We start from the raw sequence: 17,852 nt of genomic DNA, 5'->3' as shown, positions 1-17,852 counted from the left end.
TATTTTGTTTTTTTTACATTTAAATTTTGTCGGATATCTTGTACTTCTTGTATTAAGTTGTTGTACTTCTCGTGTTGAATGGTTCTACTTCTCAACATCAAGTAATTGAACTTCCTCGCAGATGACGGGATTATTTTTGTTTTTTCTACATTTGGATTTTGTGGGTTTTCTTTTACTTCCTATATTAAGTGGGTGTATTGCTTGCATCGAAAGGTTGTACTTCTCGTCGACAAGTATTTTAACTTCCTTGTGGATGGCAAGATTTTTTTTTTGTACATTTGGATTTTCTCAGTTTTCTTGCACTTCCTCGTGAAGGGGAACCGGGGAGGGTGCCGGGCGGAGGAGTGGGTGGCCACGAGGGGCGGCGCGCCTGCAATCTCACCGGCGGGAGCTATCGGTGGGGTAGAGCCTCCGAGGAGGGAGAAAGGGGCAGACGCAGGGCCACGGGACGGTCGCCGGCTCTAAGCGACGAAGGAGGGGCCACCAGGGTCGTTTGTGGGTGAGCCCGTGGCTGGTTGCAGGAGCAGACAACATTAGTGGGGCTGCCGGACATGGGCGGGCCGGAGCATAACCTCAAGGAATTGGGAGACGAAGAAGGTGCAGCCAGCCTGTTGCGACGAGGGCAATAGGTCGATGATAGGAAGAGCCGGTGGGAGGGATCCGCAACGGCTCACCGGCGTCAGCACGCAAGCAGCACCACCGGGGATCCAGGCCACAACATGCTATCCTCGGCTACAATACATGCAGGGTTGAAGCAAGGGAACGAGCATGCCATCCTCGACCTTTCAGACACTAGAAGAACCAGATTTTGGGCAAACAAACATATGCATGCAATCGACAAATACATTATTCAAAATTCTCAATGACGCTACAAGTATCACACTCAATCACAAGTACATGCGAAAGTAGCAGAGAGTGTCTACGTCGCTGCGTCACGTGATAGCATCTACATGAAATTTCAAGTACGAACTTCCGTACTTCCTGTTTTTAACTTATGTACTGTTGCATCTCAGATTTTTTTTTGTCAATCTACTGAAAATGTTTTCTAGAATTCATCACCTGGAATTTAAATTAACATATATTGCCGAGTAATTTCAGGAAAAAGAGCAGAAGAAATCCATGGGTACTGCATGTCCACAAACAGAGTGAGCGGTCGAGCAGGCAAAGTGCCAAGTTGAATCAGTTTCTTGGAATAAATTAGGTTCATAGTATTCGAACCATAAGAGTTCATCCCGGATAGATAAGAATGCTTGTACTTCGCCAATAAAAAAGGTTGTGCTGCTTTATACTCCGTACAATATTAGTACTTCTCATCATTCATTGGAGAACTTGGTCAACGGCAAGACGATAGGTAAAAAACAAATTCCGGACTAACCTGGGCATATGATTCCAGTAGTTACGTACTGCACTTTCCGAGAGATAAGAAGTATGTTAAGGAAAGGTCAATAAGCCTGCTTCTCCAATTGTTATTCTATTAAAATACGACAGTACATTCTTTGAGTTCCAGCAGCACAACCTTCTAGTCCACAACAGTACACATAGTTATATATCAGAATTAGAGTTTGCGAAGTATTGAGTGCTGCTGCAGCTCCAGTTTAAAGCAAAAAACGAAAAAGAATTCTGTGAGATAGGGGAGGTAGTGGACTGACGGGCCTACACGACCCCACTGCATCCAGAAACTGAACCTGCCCTCAAGGAATTCTGTCTGCTGTATCGATCGTCTCCATCACGGCGAGGCCGGCATCTTGACTCTTGAGTGGCGCTCGCATGCAGCAGTTCTCGCCGACCTGCGGGGGTCCATGCCGAACAGGAAGTGGCATCACGAATACGCCTGAGGCACCGTACTCTCCGTCTATGTCTCTTGTATTTCCGGGTGAGGACGCCGCAGCACGAAACGCAGAACGCAGGTACGGGGACGATGGCGCAGGGAAGGACCGCGTGGGCGCATGGAGAAATCCGGCGGCGTTAACCGGCAGGCGTGGACGGCGGCGCGCTGGTAGGGGACGGCCTTGCGCGGATCAAGCTGCGGCGACGCGGCGGCGTGCGGGTCCGGAGCGGCGGCCAGCAGGTAGTTGGCGGCGGCGCGTGGGTACAGGGAGGCGGCACACGGGATGAGGCCGGCTGTGCAGGATCGCTGGCCGGCGGCGTGCGGCTGACCGGCGGAGACGGGGAGCATTGGGAGCTCGTGCGGAAGGAGACGATAGGGTGTGGTAGGTGCGTGTGGAAAGGAGGTTTGGGCTGTTTATTTTCTGGGCCCAATGCTCGCGTCTATATAGGTCTGGGTGGTGCTCAAAATAGTATTTTGAGCACCGGTTGCAAAATAGTGCGACCCTCTATATATATATATATATATATATATATATATATATATCTTAACTATTAAATTGCAATCGGTCTGGTACGTCGTACGTTCCATCGATTAAAATTCGCGCGCGGAAAAAAAGTGTGCGTGGTGGAGTTTGTCTCGGACTCTCGGTCAATGGCTATGAATAAGGCTGCGGCCACTCCGTCCTCTCCGCACCGCTCTAGGCGCTAGCATCTCGCACCGGCGGGTCGAGGCTGAAGCCGTGGCGCGACGATGCCGTCGAGGACCTAAGCGAGCGCGTCGCGCGCTAGGCGCTAGCTTCCCGCACCAGGCGTTTCGAGGCTGAGGCCATGGGTATGAGCGCAGAGCTTGCCGAGCGCTACGATGCCGTCGAAGAACACCATGAGCGTGTCGAGCAGCCAGCGGCCCCAACCCAACAGAGAGATACGGAGGAGGGTTCGTGGTCGACGCCAAGAAGGGGGAGGGGCGCCGGGGACGTTGCGTGGCGTAGGCGGGGAGCAGCCGCCGGTGGCGCGGGCGTCGGCAGTGGCGGCGCCATGGCCGGAGCTCGGGGAGGAGGAGGCGGGGCGAGCGGCGCCGCGCTCGTGCCGAGAGTGGAGCGAGGAAGGCTCGGGCCGAGGGGCTCGTGTCGCGCGGGTCTGAGGGAGGGAGCAGAGTGGCTGTGAGGTGGGAGGACCGGAGTGCAAAACGAAAAGAGCGAGGGTTTCAGTGGAAGAAGGTTGGCGGCGGGGGGTGGAGTGTAAAACGCCAGGGGGAGGTGCATGGCCGGCTAGGGTTTTGGGGTTAGGTGGGCTTGGGCCGCGTGGGAGGCACCCGGCTGGGCCTCTGCTGGCCTGGCCGGTTGGAAATCTCCTCTCCCTTTTTTCTTTTATTAAAACAGTTTTCTTTTTATTTATTTTGCTGTTTGTTTCAAAAACTATTTTTAAATAGTTTTAGCAAAGAAGACTGAGCAGAGATAAGGAGGAGTTTAAGTTGAAATAAAGGGACTGAAGATTTTAGACAACCAAATAGTGTTTTACTAAAATAATTTTAGCGTTGAAAATATGCATGATGCCATGATTTTTGCACAAAAGAAAAAGAACAAGCAATTTTATTATGGGGTTTTTTCTGGGTCGCTACAACCATTTGAGAAGACATAAGTCAAGTAAGATCTGAAAGTGATAGAGCTCAACAAAGCAGTTATGATTTAATTGGGGGTCTAACAATTTCACATGAACATGCTTTAATTCAAAGTATAGGAACAATGCGGTTTGCATTTTTTAGGTTAGCCGTAGCAACGCACGGGTATTGTGCTATATATATATATATATATATATATACATATAGGGTCACACTATTCTGAAACCAGTGCTTAAAATAATATTCTGAGCACCATCCAACCCTATATAGACGTGACGTGAGCAAAAAAAAGCTTTCCGAACCAACAGCTCCCCATCATGCCCGCATACACCCAAATTAACCAGCATCCCAACCATTCCCGAGCCGCCGCCGGCTGGTGCCTCCACCCTGTGCTCCCGCTGCTTGCCGGTGCGCCCACCCGGCCTTCCCGCCGCCGGCCGGTGCGCCCACCCGGATCTCCCGCCGCCGGCCGGCTCTCCGTCCCCGCGGTCCCGCCATCCACCGGGTCTCCTACCACAGCTCGCGCCGCCGGCCGGGGCTCCTACCACGCGCTCTCGCCGCTGGCCGGGGCCCATACCCCGCGTCCCTCGTCGGCCGGTGCCCTTACCGGAGTTTCCCATCGCTGGCCGGTTCTTCCCGCCGCCTCATGAGATCCACTCGACCCCCACGCCCCCCCGACCCACACAGCAGGTGGCAGGAATCGATTTGTGCTATCGTCGTTCTCCAGCCGGGGCGGTTACCAGTTCAAGGACCTCCGTGTCCTCCATGGACAACGGTAGTGCTCTGCTGTGAGGTTGGGTTACCTCCATGGACCACAGCAGGGTCTTGATTTTTTTCAGCCATGTTGTCTTCTGGTTTCTGATGAAATCGATATGTTGATGTGCATCTTTAAAATTGCAGCATTTTTTCTTTTTGATTTCTGATTGAATGAAAATGATCATGTGCATATTGCTACTGTTGTTGTATATTTCTCTGACACAGCAAAGTACGAATACTGCATTACAAGCAGTACATGTTTTTTATTATCGAAGTACAGATGAAATTTGCGACGCGCCTCTGCCTTTCTCACATCCTCGAGCACCACGGATCTACTGGCCATGCCTGCCGCACATCCACATTCTGTACTTTGTGCCCCGTTGCACTTGTACTTCCTCGCCCGTGGCAGCGTTGAGCCCGCCGGCATGGACATTATTGGGCGACGGGGGTGCAAAGAGGTCAGAGATGAGGATCATGTTGTGTTTGGCTTGATGTATTGCAGATAAGGACGGATAGGTCGCGAGCTCTCCGCCGGCCATCGCTTCCTGCTGCCTCACCTCACGAGAGCTATGCTGCTATATTCTTTCTCATAAATACTCCACTTTGTGAGTGCTTAGTTCTCTTTCTTATGCGTAGCTGCTGCTGCTCCACTCTCTCATGTGGTCATATATCTCTCTCTCTCTCGATTAGTAGTGCACCTGTTTGTATTGAGAAATTACACTTTCATGCTCGGTAGGCAATTAAATTCCCATGGTACTTTACCTTTTCACCTGTATCTTTTAACGTTGAGTGCATGTTTAATGTTTCACGTTGAGTATCCGGCTACAACGACTACGCGCGCAGAGGGCAGCGCAGTTGTCTAGCTGTTTGTTTCTGCTCCATTCATAGTTTCCAGGCTACAGAGGGCAGCGTAGTTGTTTAGCTGCAAGAAGTACAACCCCCGTTTACACACAAGTACAATTGTTCTATCCATGGGCAGAAAACACTGCTTAAATGGGCAAAGCGCCGGGCAAATCCGCCACAGATTCTCCACCGGACCCGAGCTCAACGGCTCCCCTCGTTGCTCCGACCAATATTGGGTTGACCTACATGGCCGGGAATTCCCCATGTGTGTGTGTGTGCTTTGTTTAATTTTGCAGCTATTTTTGACTTCGAGATGGACGACGACTAGCCGAAATGTCGCCAGTCCCATCGTCAACTCCGTGCTCTGCATCTTCTTCTCTCTGTTTCTCTCGACAGAAGTAAAACTTACTGAAAGAGTGGTTAACAAAAGTGTGGATGGTTTTGAATTCCAGCGATCATGCATTGCTGCCTTGTATTGCTGAATTTTTTTGTGCCAACAGCCAGGAGTCGAGAGCAGAAAGATAGTAGGCATCCGATGCGGAGAGGTTGGCACGACAGCGTGTTTCTCTGTCTTTTCACCCTCTCTCTGAAGGAAGTACAACTACAACTGCTTGTTAGTCGGTAGTATAGTTGTTTCACCACGGGCAGTGCATGTGTTAGAGGAGCGCGCTCGACCATCCTCCCGCGCGCTAGGCTGCTAGCTATAGCTGCTGCTGCAGTAGCATCCCACTGTGTGAATTCGAAACTGCTGTTGTTGTGTTGTTACAGTTAGCTCAAAGAATAGACTAAGGAAAGAATAATGGTTAAAGCAATATAAAATCCAGGGGCTAAGGATAGGAATGTGCGGTGAAAATTTTATTCAAAGCTTGCGTTTTAGCTAGCTCAAACCTGGAGTTTGACCCATTTTGTTTCACTGTCAGGGTACGTACAGGAGCGCACTTGTTGCAGTTCAGTTAATTTTTTTGTGTGATCTTCATACAACACTGAGGCTAGCTTAAATTTAAAGAAAGTAATGAAGCTAGCTTAGATTTTTAAAAAGCTACAGTGCATTAGGCACACTAATGCGGTTCAAAAAGTACATGTCACCGATGTGATTAACTAGAAAATGATACAAAAATGTAATCTGTTCAGAAGTACAATTAATTACAGCCGACCGTACACATCTTGGTATTGAGAAATTCAGAGAAATAAATTTGAGAAATGCATATAAAAATAGAAAGAGGTACCTGGATGTACATGTAATGATATCAAAAATTGCGGAAAGCTTAGTTATCGAACAAATGAGATGTACAGCTAGCTAAATTTATGAAGTACATGGAAATCCGATAAAAAATCAAATGTAGAAAAACGGAAGTAATAAAGTCATTTTTAGGGAAGTTCACACACTTGTTCTTATAAATGCAGAACACTGGTTCAGATTCTAAGCATGTAATGAACAAACCGTTAGACTAGGATTGAAAAAGATCACCCAATGGTGTACATTCTTTAAATACAATTTAGTAATACCGAGAAGTACACATCTTCGATACAGGAAATGTAGATCGCTTCATTTAGCAGAAATAATAAGTCTACAGGGAAGTACAATATTATGAGAGAGCGGAGCACCCATGTATGATGTGGGGAACTATAGATGTGCGGTATCGGATGTACGAGCGGATGTCGTCCGCCAACAGTTGAGTTGGGTGTCTTCATAATCCAGGCCTGCCCATCTACGCGCAAAGAGCCCATGCGACTTCCGTCACCTTGCAAAAATTCACCAGCGCCCCTTGACCGTTCAGCTGTCTCGCCCAACGGAGCTCACATCACTGACTCATTTTCCTTGTCCGATGTCCAAGCTCCTTACCCGCTCGACGTCTACCCTCGACCCGCACGACATCGACCCTCGACCCGTGCTCCACCGACCTTAGCCCACGCGCCGCTACCCCTCTTCCATGTCTCCCTCATCGGCAAGATCCACTTATTATAGGAAGTATAGGAAAACCAACAAAATCCACATGTAGAAATAACAAAATAATCTCGTCATTCGTAGGGAAGTTCAAATACTTAACAATGAGAAGTACAACCATTAAATACTAACAATACATCCACTTAATATAGGAAGGACAAGAAATCCAACAAAATACAAATGTAGAAAAATATAATAATCGAGTTATCCGCGAGAAAGTTCAAATACTTGACGATGAGAAGTTCAATCATTTTACACGATCAGTACGACCACTTAGTATAGGAAGTACAAGAAAACCGACGAAATCCAAATGTGGAAGGAACAAAAATAATCTCGTCATCCGTGAGGTTCAAATACTTGACAATGATAAGTACAACCATTCGACACGGGGAGTACAACCACTTATATAGGAAGTACAAGAAAACCAACAAAATCCAAATGTAGAACAAAAAAATTCGTCATCCGTGAGGAAGTTCAAATACATGACGATGGGAAGTACAACCATTCGACATGAGAAGTACATGCACTTATTGTAGGAAGTACTAGAAAACTGACAAAATCCAAATGTAGAAAAAAATAATAATCTAGTGACCCGTGAGGAAGTTCAAATACTTGATGTGGATATGTACAACCATTCGAAACGAGCAGTACATGAACTTATTATAGGAAGTACAAGAAAACAAACAAAATTTAAATTTAGAAAAAATAAAACAATTGAGTCACTTGTGAGGAAGTTCAAATACTTGATGGCGAGAAGTACAACAATTCTACACGCGCAGTACAACCACTTAATATAGGATGCACAAGAAAATCGACATAATCCAATTATAGAAAGAAAAAATAATAATGTCATCCGTGACGAAGTACAAGCAGTGATTCAGAAAAGTACAAGCAGAGACTACAGGAAGAACAAGCTGTAATTACAGGAACTACAAAGTGTCCAAAAGAAAATATTCCCACATAAGTTGACATAGAAAAAACCAATAATAATCCCATCACCCATAAGGAAGTTCATATACTTGACAATGAGAAGTATAACCATTCGAATCGAGCAATACACCCACTTAATATAGGAAGTACAAGAAACCCGACAAAGTCCAAATGTAGAAAAAATAAAATAATCCCGTCATCTGCAAGGAAGTATGAGCAGTGATTCCGAGAAGTACAAGCGGAGATAACAGGAAGTACACGCGGTAATTACATGAAGAAAATACCCCCACATAATTTCACATAGCAACATTGTGAAGTTCAAATATTAAGATCCGAGAAGTGCAGAATCTCTTAAATAGAATATAGGGACAATCTACAATTATCATTTCGAAGCACACATGCTAGTTTTTTTTTTTGTAAAACACACTAGTATCAAAAAATTCCGAGAAAGTACAACCACGAAGGCCAAGAAGTACAAGGACATGTCACGGGAAGTTCAGAAGAGCATGGTTGTGTTGAGCATTTTGTGTGGTCGTGGATCTCAAACGAACACCGTATGAGAAACTTATAGTCATTTTACTGAACACTTTCGTGAAACAGCGCCGAGAAGTACAACCACATTTCCCTAGAAGTGCAAGTTCGTGTCGAGGGAAGTTCAATGCTCTGTTTTTACGGGGCGGAAATCTATTGTTCAAATCTCATCGATTTGATCACCAACCACTTTAATCACTGTCACCAAAAGCTTTATATGGTAGAGTATATTTCTAATTTCATTACCTACAACATTTTACAACAAATAAATGGATCTAATCTATCAAATTCAAATCGTTATCCCACAAAATATACCGGAAACATGATTTCAAAACTTCTAAAATTACTTTCAAATCGTTTGGAGTTGGCAAAAATGGTACATATGAAAAAGATGCGCCATTTTGAGACCTTTCCAACCATATATCATTTGCATTGTTTAAATATACCGCATGGAAATCGCGGGGAAAATCATTCGGTGCCCGTCACATAAATCAGGCGGACAGTAATTCGTGTTATTATATTAAACTGTAAGGAATTAGAGAAAATGATTGGAATAAGAAAGTTGCGCCTAGTCCATAGCTTTCCAAAGCCATATTATTTGCATCATTCCGATATACGGTTGAAACAAATCATCCAAATTACTCTCCGCTCGTTTTTTGAGTACGTCCGAATTTCGGTATTTTTGAAATTGTTCAAAAACTATGATGATTTTGAAAAAACGTAAAACATGAAAAAGTTGCGCAATTTCATTATCTTTCCAACGGTATATTATTTGTACAGTTTCGACAAGCGATTCAAAAACCGAACTAAAAGTTCGTTTTCTGGCCATATAGAAGCGTTTTCGTATTTTCAAAATTAAATTTAAACTGTGCAAAATCTGTGAAAAGTGTGAACATGAAAAAGTTGCGGTTTTTCATTATCTATCCAACGGTATATCATTTGCATAGTTCCGACAAAAGGTTGGGAAACACGAAGTAGAATCAGTAGCTCTGAAGAAAATGGGAAGTTCAGGTAAGTTCGACAGAAAGTTGAACCCTGTTATCCGGGAAGTACAACCTTGTGTCCAGGGAAGTACAAGTCGGTGCTTATATATATATATATATATATATATATATATATATAGCGGATTTGCTACCATGGGTGCTAGCTACGCACCCATAGCCAGCCGTTGGATCCGCCCCTGTATGCCACTTTGAACCACATCTAGATTTAACGGCAGTAACGGGCGTTGGTTTGGAATCTTTCATGCCACCTGACGCATTTCTTTACATATGTATTTCGGTTGGTAGAAGTGTTGGTTTGGCATTCAAAATGCAAATCATCCACCACACCATTTTACAGTCGTATTTCGGTTGGTCAAACTATTGGCTCGGCATTCGAATATGCAAACCGTCCAGCACACCATTTGGCATCTAGATCGAGCACACCATTTGAAAACTGAATCGAGCACCCAATTCAACCACTGAATCGAGCATCTAGATATGACATCGGTGCCCAGCTGGTCTTCTTCTCCGACTCCTGCACGCCGCGCCGCTCCAGGATACCGCCGCGCAGCACCTGAGTGTACAAGAGTTTTCTCTACCATTTATTAGTACAGCTAGCAAAATATTTACCTCCAAATGAGGATAACTAACTTCAGTGAGAGAGACTAGCAGATTAGGATCCAAAATTACCGGAATCAGCCAATCATATTACACTATAGCTTCCAAAGGAAATTCCAGATCGAGCATCCAGATATGCAAATCCTTCTTCTGGACTTTGATCTGACATCCACCCAAAAATACATATTAATGAACAAATCTCAAATTGCAATTTGATATGACATTCACCAAAAGTACATGTTCAAACAGAAAGTCTGGGAACAAATCTGGAATATACAATCAAATTACTCCGATTAATGTGTTTGGATGGCAGATTGTAAATGGGAATCTTCAATTAAATGAGTTCAGCGGAGGGAAGTAACAAGAAAAACCAACCTAAAATCCACGTGCCCAATTACAGATCAACCCCACAATCTAATAGAGCAGGTGAGAAAAAATGCAAAGTGCGAATCAGAAAAAAATGTTGGAGGAACATGGTGTTGCCGCCTTCCATCGCGCATACGGACCGGCCGGCCAGCGCGTGGAGGTGCGGGGGCACGCGCACGAACTGAGGCTCCTTAGCCCCGTCTCCAACTACGCCTCCTTCCTTCCCGCCTCTGGCCCAGCAGCCACCTTCTCATCCGCCTACAGTGGGCATCGCGAGCACATCCAGTTCTTCTTTCGGCCGGTGGTGTGCTCGCGCGGCTGCGCCCCCTTGCCACACAGGCGGGAGTCCATTCCCTAGTCAACGCTACAGAGCCCCGGCCGACGGCGCGTGGGGCGCGAGGACGGAGGCACGCGGGGGATCGGCTGCCGACAGGTGGAGCTATGTGCGGCGCGACGGGCGTCGGGGAGGCGGCGGGCGAGGGATGGGCTGGGCGGCACGGCTCCCATCGGTGTTGGAGAAGCCGCGTGTGGGATGGTTGGATGGATAAGTGTGTACTTTCTCTTTGGAGGAGGGTGTCGGGGGTAGAAAAAATAGGATGCGGGGTCAGTTGGTCCGTTTACTCGTTTAACGGTGTTAAATGGTATCTACGGTAGATAAATGCTCTATACAGTGATCTAACTAACGATTGGATTGGGGTGCATAGCTAGCCACCATGGTAGCCCACTATTTTGGATATATATATATATATATATATATATATATATATATATATATATATAGACCGAATTAAGATGATGACTAGATCATCAATGAACATTTTTTGTTTGTTCATTTTTGGTTAAGTTTAGGAACATATATATGTATGTAGAAGCAAATTTGGGCCTAAAAGTTGTGTGGTTACTTATGTCGCAATATAACCTCACCTCTGAGGGTGATCCAAAATGCATGAGAAGAACCCCCGTACTACACAACTTTTTCCTACAAGTGACATCACATGTATTAAAAAATGGTCAAAATTGGGAGGTGGATGTATTTATGTATGGTAGTATATTATTCATGGGTGTAACTACACCCAGGAGTTAGGAAGTATTTATCCTATATATATGCAAAATAAGGGACTACATACCTAAATTAAGGAAAAAATATATCAATTTGACCATTGAATCATCCTATATATACAACATCCTATATACAAGCTAGCTCACTAAAAGCCTTCGACACAATACTTATATAGATAATTAATTAAGTTAGGGCCACGTGTCACCTTCGAGGGATTGTGTTATGACAGTACGGTATAAATACACAGTGTCACCCACGCGGTGGTTAATTCCCCTGTACGTGCTTTGTGGAACCCGCACAATCTATAGAGCTTAATTAGTGCAAACGAGGGAGCATATATATGCACCTCCTCCAACCCCACCAGCTTTGCATGCCCATAACTCTAAATGATATATTTCTTTGGAACTACTTACTTAATATAAGATTTTTGTTTTGGCCTTTTGCCCATTCCTTCAAAAACCGGTATTTTGGATTTTACCCTCATGTTTTTGTTGTCAAGTCCCGCGATGACTATACTGGCCAGTCGGTATGCGTTTTCTTTAAGGAGTAATGTAAGAACATGGAAAACCAAGTTTTGGATCCCAAGTAATTCCAGGATTCCCTCTCTAGTTGTTTTGGAATGCATGGGAGTTTCCTATAAGGAGTGGGAGTAGTTTTTTCCTGGCCCTTTCAACATACTCCACCAATCTTATATACATACATGTTTGTGTCACATGCAAGCAAGCTTAATTTGGAGAGATTTCAATCCTCCAAAGCATCGTTTCGGGTGAAAAACCCTAACTAGTCGGCCCCACCATCGTAGCATGCACATATTTGAGTATTTATGAATGACGGTTGGACAATTCATGGACTTTCTTCTTCGTTTTCTTTTGGTTCGGCGGTTATGCATGGAAAACCAAATTGGAGTTATAGCAATATTCCATCCAAGTTGACCCTAATTAAACAACCGAAAAAAATATAATACCATTATAAGTACTAGTAGTCAAAAACTTCACATAAGATTGAGCATATCTAATAGTAGCCTTCTTCGCATATAATGGATTGCTAAATATAAAGTGGGTATACCAAGATGAGAGAGAAGGTTTAGCAATCCAAACTAAGTTGTGCTTTGACATGATTTGTACTAGGAATCCAAATCTTGCAATGGGCACATGCACACATGCATGCGAGCCACCTCTCAGTGGGTTACACATTTTATTCTCTCTATTTCGTATGACTTGCTATCAATTGGGATCACGGAGGAGCTTCACGCGGGACGCCCTGATGATGATGACGATGACGTGAAAATGATGAGGCGGAGGACACGCAAAGTCGGCGCAAGGGAAAAAGGGCCAAGAAGATCAAATATTATTGCCCCCGCGTGTTTCACTCTAAGCCAGAAGGAGATCGAGCAGTTTTTCGACTGTCTCCTAGGAGTAAAACTTCCTTACGGTTACGCGGGGAAGATAAGCAGGTGCCTAGAAAAAATGAAGCAGAGGTTCAGCGGGATGAAGTCTCACGACTGTCACGTGCTGATGACGCAGATACTTCCGGTTGCAATCCGTGGGATCATGGATGCGCACGTCTGTGAAACGCTTTTTGGCCTATGCAACTTTTTCGACGTCATCTCTCGGAAGTCTGTTGGCGTGAGGCAACTCAAAAGGCTACAGGAAGAGATCGTGGTGATACTATGCGAGCTTGAGATGTACTTCTCTCCCGCATTCTTCAACGTTATGGTGCATCTGCTGGTACATATCGTGGATGATATCATCCAACTGGGCCGATGTTCCTGCACAGCATGATGCCGTTCGAAAGGATGAATGGTGTCATCAAAGGGTACGTTCGCAACAGGTCACGTCCAGATGGAAGCATATCCAAGGGCTTTCTGACCGAAGAGTGCATCTCCTTCTGCACGAGTTATCTAGAAATCGAGAACCCGGTTGGTCTGCCCGTAAACAGGCACCTCGGGAAGCTCGCTGGATGGGGTCACCGCGAGGGTAGCCGCGAAATGCATGTCGACTTCAAGGGTCGAATCGCCGACTTTGAAATAGCAAACCTAGTCGCGCTACAACACATAGACGTGGTCGATCCTTGGGTGGTAGAGCACAAAACCTTTATCGTAAAGACGTACAATGACTAGGGCCAACAGAGGACAGACGGAGATATAATCAAAGAGCACAACTCAAACTTCACGCGGTGGTTCAAGAACAAGATGCTGGCGTACCCTATAGACGAGGGTTCTTCTGCGGAAGAAAAACTCATATTCGCCTTGTCACAGGGTGCCGAACACAACCTAATGACATTTCAGGCTTACGATATCAACGGCTACACATTCTACACTGAGGAAAAGGACATGAAGAGCGATTATCAGAACTCCGGGGTAACGATGGAATCCTACACCAGTGACATCAAAAAGAGATACTACAGAAAGATCGAGGAGATCTGGGAGCTGAGCTACGCCGGAGAGAATGTGCCGATGTTCCGTGTCAGGTGGGCCAAGAGCGTTGTAAAAGAAGGCATGCATTTCACCACCATGGTTATACCCGAAGCCAAATCCAAGACAGCGGGCGCAAAGGTCACCGTGAAATATGAGCCATGGGTACTAGCTTCCCAAGTGGACCAATGCTTCTTCATTACCGACCCGCAAAAGCCCAGCTGTGTTGTCGTGAGGTGAGGCAAAAGGAGCATATCATCGGAATGGATGGAGCTGCCAACGAGCTAGACTTCGACCAGTACGGCGACCCGAAGATGGAAGATGACAACGACAATGAAGCACCATACACAACAAGAAGAAGCAGGACCACCCTACCTAATAAAGGCCGTCCATTCAAAAGAAGAAGCCAAGGAGTTCCGGGGCTAAATTATTCAACCGCGAGAAAGAAGGGCAAGAAGATTGTGAAAAGATAATTAACCAAGATTGAATCACGATGTGTCGACCGCGTGTGTGTGGGCATACTATTATGTATCATTTTTTGTATGAATGGATGCCATATTGTTAATCTACACATTCTACCGATCAAAATAGGCTCACAATTTATATTTTTGGAGATTTTCTATATTTAAAATATTATACATAATTACAATTATTTATGCATTATACTTTTGGTGTATTCTGCTATTTATTACATGGTTAAAAAAAGGAGAAAAAAGGGGGTCGCCAGGGTTCAAACCTGGGCGGCTGGGTTTGGCAAATCAACAAGGGGACAGAGCCAATGCGGTGCTATTCAGTTATTGTCAAACAGTGGTGCGGTTTCTTTTTGACCCTAACCAAGCCTTATAGTGGTGCATCCCTAGAGGTGCGCCATTGCTAAGCCTCACAGTGGCGCACCCCGAGAGGTGCGCCATTGCTAAGGCGTCGGGGACATAGCCAAAATCTCCTCTTATTCCCCGTCCCGACCAGATCCCACGCTCCTCGATCTTCGTCACTCCTCTGCCTCGCTCCCTCGCCACCTCCCACCGGCGGCCGCCACCCCTCCTCTAAGCGACGCCACCCCTTCTCACGCGAGCCCCTCCCCTGACCTCGACCCCATCCTCCCACCGGTGGCCAGATCCCATCGACCTCGGTCCCCCTCCTCCCACCGGTGGCCTCTCCCCCACGATTTCCTGCTGGCGACCGCCTCTCCCACCTCGTCTACGACCTTGTCCTCGACCTCACCGCGGGGGAGCAGCACCTCGTCCCTGACCTTGCCGCGGAGGAGCACCACGGTAGGCGCGCGTCGTGGAGCAGTAGCAGGAGAAGCACGCCACATCGCCCTCGACCGCTGACGCCGCCGCTGCATCCTTCCAAGGTAGCCAGTGCCGCTGATGCCCCTCCTCCTCCTCCTCCTTCTTGGTGTTAACTGCTTGCTGCTGCTAGGTCCCTAGGTTGCTTGCTGCTTCTGCTCCCCCTCCCCTGTAATTGCTCAAGTACTTTGCAAATGCAATATTTGGGTGATGTTCCTTCACTTACAGTTTAATTAACATGTAGCAAAATGCAATATTTGGGTGATGTTCCTTCACTTACAAGGAATTTATAATATGCACACTACTAATATTTTTGCAGTAGTATTCAACTAAATCCTAATTCAACTAAAATGAAAGTTAATTCAACTAAAAGATGGTTGCCCTTGCAGTAGTTTTGGCTTGCTTGCTTGATGATGTTGTTCAACCATGTTGTTGATTGCTTGCTGATGTTGTTCTGGTTCCTAGCTGTTGCTTGTTGCTGCTACACCAGCTATTGCATGCTACTAGTAGCTTGCTGCTGCTAGTTGTTGCTGCTGGTAGTCTGTATGCTCTAGCTGCTGCAACAAAGAAGAAACTAGAAATACTGAAGATAAGAGAAAATTAAAATACTTAAAACTAGACATAAGGATTGAAGTTAAAAACAAACTGATGATTACCTGGAGTAGCAACAATGGCATGTCTTTCTTGAAAACAATAGACTGAATACTGTATCAGATATTAAACAATATGGTACATCTGTAGTGCAGCTGCTAGGTTCTTGATGTATATGGGCAGAACCTGATGTATATGGGCAGAACCTGAGCAACAATGGAATATCTTTCTTGAAAACATGTATATGGGTAGAACCTGAGGGTTTTTATGAAACCTGATGTATATGGTCTGGTTTGTTTATGAAACCTGATGTATATGGAACATTTGCTGCTGAAATGAGCTATATATTGTGTATATGTGGTGTCCTATGCATGGTTTTAGGCATTTTTCTTGTGTAGGGATTTCAAATGAGTTGCTCATTATCGTTGAAATGTTGATTCATTTCCGTTTCAGCGAAAATGGGGCACTCCTATATCCATAAATTAGCAAAGGTCATGCCCAATTTTTCCCTGAAATTTTTCGCTAACTATATGCATTTTTCCTACTTAGTGCGAACATGGCCGACAACGATGAGGCCGGCAGCAGCGGCATCAAGCCATTCTGGATGCTGTCTGGGGAAATGGAGGTGATGGAGTCACAACCTCACCGCGACGATGACGAGGATGATGGCGCCGATGCCGAGTACCGAACCGATGGTGCCGCCTAGGATGACACCACTGATAGTGATGCCAAGGAGGCCACCACGGATGGCGGCGAACGCACAGACGGCAGGAAACAAATGGACGGTGGCCAACCGAAGAGGCAACGGAAGGAGGAATTCACCGAAGTGGGCGCCAATGGGATTCCAATGGCGCCCCCTGAATTAGTCAAAGGGTACTCGTCACAACTCGGGTGCATCCTCCGGAACACGGTCTCGATCAACACCGAGAACCTCAGGCATCTAACCGAGCGGATTTGCGCTCCCTCCTCTTCGCGAAGCTGCACGAATGATACTCGTTCCCGGTGTACTACTCAGATAAACGTCTCGGGCGGAATAAAGTGCACAATGCCGCCCTCACGAAGATGAGCACCGCCCTAGCTAGTTGGAGGAACCGAGTGAAGGCAATGATTAATAAAGGTGAGATTTACGAAAAGATCAAGGAGGCAAATCCTTCGATCACCGAGAAAGACTACACTGATTTCAAGATCAAGTGTGAGAGCAAGTCAACCTCGGATTCTAGTCAGTGGGGGAAGGACATGCAGAAACTGAACTTAGGCACCCACAAACTTGGTCCTGGCGGTTTTAGGGCGCCCCGAAATGGGACGCCCAGGATGAGGAGCGTGTGAGGAACGACCTCGAAGCCCTCTTCGCACAATACAAAAACAAGCAAACCAGGAACTTTCTCCTGGCCCGGTAAGGTATTGACCCGAAAACAAAGGAGCTCACCACCAATCCGGAGGTGAAGAAGTTTGAGATTCTTCTGGTAAGGAATGCACCCGCTTAATTAGCTCCTTTATGGTTGCCTTCTAATTGATGAATCCAAATTTCTAAATGGTTCATGCATGTTCCTCCCATAGGCTAAGGAAGCTGAAAAGGAAGCTGAAATCAGTAGTGGCGCGGGGTCCACGATCTCCTCGCAGTGTGCACCTTGGGACATTGATACGTCCATTTTGCATCACTATTTTATATCATAATTTACTATTATTCATTGATATCTTTTCATATTTAGAGATGATACTTATGTTATTTCATCTATTTTGCATGTTTCATGATTATTGGGGAATCGCGCACCGGAGTCGGATTCTCGCTGGAAAAGCACCGTCGAATGCAATATTTCGGAAGATCAACAACTGACGGAAATTATACCGAAAATCCTATTTTTCCGTAAGACGGAGAGAGCCAAAAGGAGGAGCCGAGGAGGGCCGCCATGGGCCCCCTCATAGGCCGGCGCGGGCCCTGCCCTGGCCGCGCCGCCATGTGGGGAGGGGGCCCACAGCCCCCTCTGGCCTCCTCTCCTTCGCGTACTTCTTCGTCCCGAAAACCTAAGCTCCAGAGGATAATCGCGAGGAGTCACAGCCGCCTCTGCGGGGCGGAAAACACCA

The sequence above is a fragment of the Lolium rigidum genome, chromosome 4 (genome assembly GCF_022539505.1).
Source record: "Lolium rigidum isolate FL_2022 chromosome 4, APGP_CSIRO_Lrig_0.1, whole genome shotgun sequence".
NCBI lineage: Eukaryota > Viridiplantae > Streptophyta > Magnoliopsida > Poales > Poaceae > Lolium > Lolium rigidum.
This window is presented reverse-complemented; position numbering follows the sequence as displayed.